This window comes from Piliocolobus tephrosceles, chromosome 20 (assembly GCF_002776525.5).
Source record: "Piliocolobus tephrosceles isolate RC106 chromosome 20, ASM277652v3, whole genome shotgun sequence".
Taxonomy (NCBI): domain Eukaryota; kingdom Metazoa; phylum Chordata; class Mammalia; order Primates; family Cercopithecidae; genus Piliocolobus; species Piliocolobus tephrosceles.
Genome location: NC_045453.1, coordinates 19,044,788 through 19,048,502, shown reverse-complemented (window position 1 = coordinate 19,048,502; position 3,715 = coordinate 19,044,788). Strand labels below are relative to the sequence as shown.

Genomic DNA, 3,715 nt, shown 5'->3' with positions numbered 1-3,715 from the left:
CACACAGGCATAGCTGGACAGAGTCACACACACAGGCACAGCTGGATAGAATCACACACACAGGCATGCCTGGACGCCTTGACAGAGCCCTTCACAAAAGTTCAACTGCACATAAACAGACACAGCACACCCTTGACAACAACCTCCACACGGACATAGTCCCATCTTCAGGCACACCCACCACTGGGAACAGCTAGATTGGGACACAGCTGAAACAGGGCCCAACCACACACTCAGACCCACGACTGCACACCCTGATATAGCCACACACAACTCCAGGCAGGAAACGGGCCCTTATGCACATAGCGCTTCTGCACAGACTCAGCCATGTACACAGAGGCAAAAGCCACAAGCAGACATGAGCATCCTGGGGTCCAGCTCCCCTGGTGTGCAGCTGTAGACAGGCGTGGGCACAGGCAGATGAATGAGACAGGCAGCTCTGTCTATAGCTCAGAGAAAGCCACAGCTCACCAAAAACCCAGCCAGCTGGGGCAGAGCCTCATACAGAGATGGCTGAGCCCCTAGACACAGATTCAGTTGCACTTACCCGGGTATGACTGCACACACGCAGGAGCACTGCACACATGATTATGCCCATGGAAAGTGAAGTGCACACACACAATATACGTCTCCGTGTAGACATCAGACACAGCCATACTCAGAAAGGGCCATGCACACGGGAGCAGGACACTGAGGCTAAAGCTGCATGACTCTGCATGACCATGAAACCCCCAGACCGTTTCTGACCATCAAGGCCTCACTTAGCTCAGGGCTTCTGGGGCTCTGGTAGAAACTGGAGTCATGGGGTGAGGGGCACAAGCCAGTAGCCGCCATCTCCTTCCCACCATGTTGCTCGAAGTTATCTGCAAGCCAGGCTAGACAAGAAGCTGCTGCCCTAGGTCTTAAGCCACGCTCCATTGCTGACTCGCTGTGGCCAAAGGTTGGACGCTGTGCCTCCCTGGACCTCCCAGCTGTATGGCTGCATGTCAGAGGCCAGGAGTACTTGGGCTCTTGGGAGAGAGTGCTGTCAGCCCAGCTTCCCCAGGTTGAGTCAAATCTGGCAGCTTGCTGGGATAATGAGCAAGCAGCCAGTAGGGGAAGAGGAGAAGGTGAACCAGAGAGAATGGTGGGCAAGGGATGAGGGGGAAATAGGGAACAGTGAGGCTGTGGATGTGGGTGCAGACTGGTGTACACACACAGGCATGCATGCCTGATGTACATGTGTGTTCCACATATATATGCAGATGTGCACACACACCTAGCCAAGAAGCACTTTAAGGCCTGTGTGTGCATGTGACATGCTGTGTCTAGATGAGTACATTCATTCATTCAACAAATATTTATTGAGTACCTACTACATGCTAGGCCCTGGGAACATGGCAGTGAAAAGGCAGAAGATTCCCTACTCTCATGGAGGGCCCATTCTTCCTAAGGAAGACAGACAATAAGCAAGTGAACGACTAGATCATTGGTCCAGTAAGGCTTCTCTGAAGACCTGGAGGAAGTGAGAGCATGGCCCTGGGGGAAGAGCATTCCAGGCAGAGGGAATGTCACATGCAAAGGTCCTGGGGTTGCATTCTACCAAGAAAAAACAAGATGACCAGATCATGCAGCCATGTAGACCATAGCCAGGGCATTGCCTTTTATGCTGAGCAACCTGAGAAGTCAGTGGAAGGTCTTGCTCAGAAGAATGACATGATCAGGACCCCACAGCTCTTCCATGAAGAATAGATGGGCAGAAAAGAGGGCAAGAGCAGAAGCAGGTGGCCTGTGAACAGGAAGTGATGGTGGCTTGGAACAAGATGGTACCAGTGGAGGTGTTGAAAAGAGGTCTCCTTTTGGATATATTCTGAAAGCATAATGGATTGGATAATGGAAACTGCTAATGGATTGGATACGGAGTGTGAGAGAAAGAAAACTCAAGGATGACTCTTAGGATTGTAACCTGAGCAATTAAATAGATGCATTTCCCTTTACTGAGATAGAAGGAACAGATTTGGGGGATGAGAGGAAATTAGGAGTTTGGTGTGAAGTATGTTAAGTTAGAAAAACGTATTAGGCTGCCGAGTGGAGATCTTGAACAAGACAGTTGAATATCCAGGTTCAGAGAAGGTCTGGGCTGGAGAGATAAATTTGGATATTATCAATGGCAAAGACATACGGAATGTCAGAGCCTGGCAAGAACTTAGCAATTCATGTTGCAAATGGGGAAATTGGGGCTCAGAGAGGCAGTGACATGTCCAAGGTCATGCAACAAGTCCCTGACTTTCTAGGTCTGGCAGCCCCCACCTACTGACTTAAACTCACAGCCCTGTCCCCCTTCACCTAAAACTGACCTGCACATTTCTGCATAAAAAAGACCAGAAAGGTGGGGAGAGCTGATGCTAGAGAAGGAAGCAGGAGCCCCATCTGAAGGACTAGAGGAAAGCAGGTAGCCTGGGAAAGGCTTGAGCGAGGGAGTGACGCGGGGAAACTTGCATTTTAGAAAATTCCCTCTGCTGCACTGTGGAGAAGGGCTGAGGATGGGGAGGTGCTGGGGGAAGAGCAGCCTCATCTCCACCATGGTGGCTCCTCCATGACCACTTCACTTTCACTGCGACTCTGAGAGGTGGCAGGACTGATGGTAGCATCCCCATTGAACAGATGGGAACACTGAGGCTCAGAGAGAAGAAAGTATCTACAGTCACATAGCAAGTCAGCGACAGAGCAAGTTGCTGGGCATGGCTCCCAGGTTGTTGGAATGGCAAGGGTCCTTGTTTCACAGGTGGGGAAACTGAGATCAAGAGAAGGGCAAGGACTCATCCAAGGTCATGCAGAGAGTAGGAGGCAGAGGCAGCCCCCAGTTTATGAGCACCAGCCTATGGAGAACCAGCCCTGTCTTGACTCCCTCTCCCAGCCCACTGACTCACAGTCCACTCAGGAAAAAGGTCGAGAGGGAGGGGGACTCAATTTGGACCAGCTGGGAAACCAGGAGGGGGAAGGGAGAAGCAGAAATTAAATTAGTTTATTTCATTTGAGCAACTATTTGAAGGGGAAGCAAATCTGACACCAGGGTGCTTGCAGAGACTCCAGGCAGCTTTGAAAATCAGTCACAATTACTCAACCTCCTGATCCGGCTGCGGAGGGCGGGGCCAACAAGCAGCACCAGGGTCCAGGCAGCTTCGGAGATCAGAGGGAGCAGGGACGCAGCTTGGGACATGAAAGGCAGCAGCGCTTACAAATTAAACCACTCACAGCTTAAAAGGGAAGGGAAGTGTGCCAGGGGCCTCCAATGAGCCACGCTTCTGAGCAGGGGCATACCAGTCGTGTTAAGCCTGATGCAGCCAAGTGGGTCCTGAGTTGCTAGTCAGGACGCCTGACTCCCTGCATGCCCTTGGTCGACTTCCTGCCCCCTCTGGGCCCCAAGTTCTCTTCTGAGCATAGAGAGGGTTCATTCAAGCATCAGACGCTTATTGAGCGCCTGCTATGTGCCAGGCACTGTTCCAGGCATTGGGGATTCTTAGGAAACCTACACACTATAGCAGGAGAGAGTCAGGACAGAGATAAGCAAATGTGTAATATGCAAATAAATAATTAAAAATATAAAATAGGCCCGGTGCAGTGGCCCACGCCTGTAATCCTCACACTTTGGGAGGCCAAGGCAGGCAAATTGCCTGATCTCAGGAGTTCAAGACCAGTTGGGCAACACAGTGAAACCCCATCTCTACTAAAATAT

The 3,715-nt window shown here is 51.1% G+C and overlaps 1 protein-coding gene across 1 annotated transcript in view; it reads left to right on the top strand.

Moving 5' to 3' along the window:
* Positions 1 to 3,715, top strand: part of CDH22 (cadherin 22) — a 139,430-nt gene that overhangs the window by 68,490 nt on the left and 67,225 nt on the right. The window lies entirely within an intron of this gene.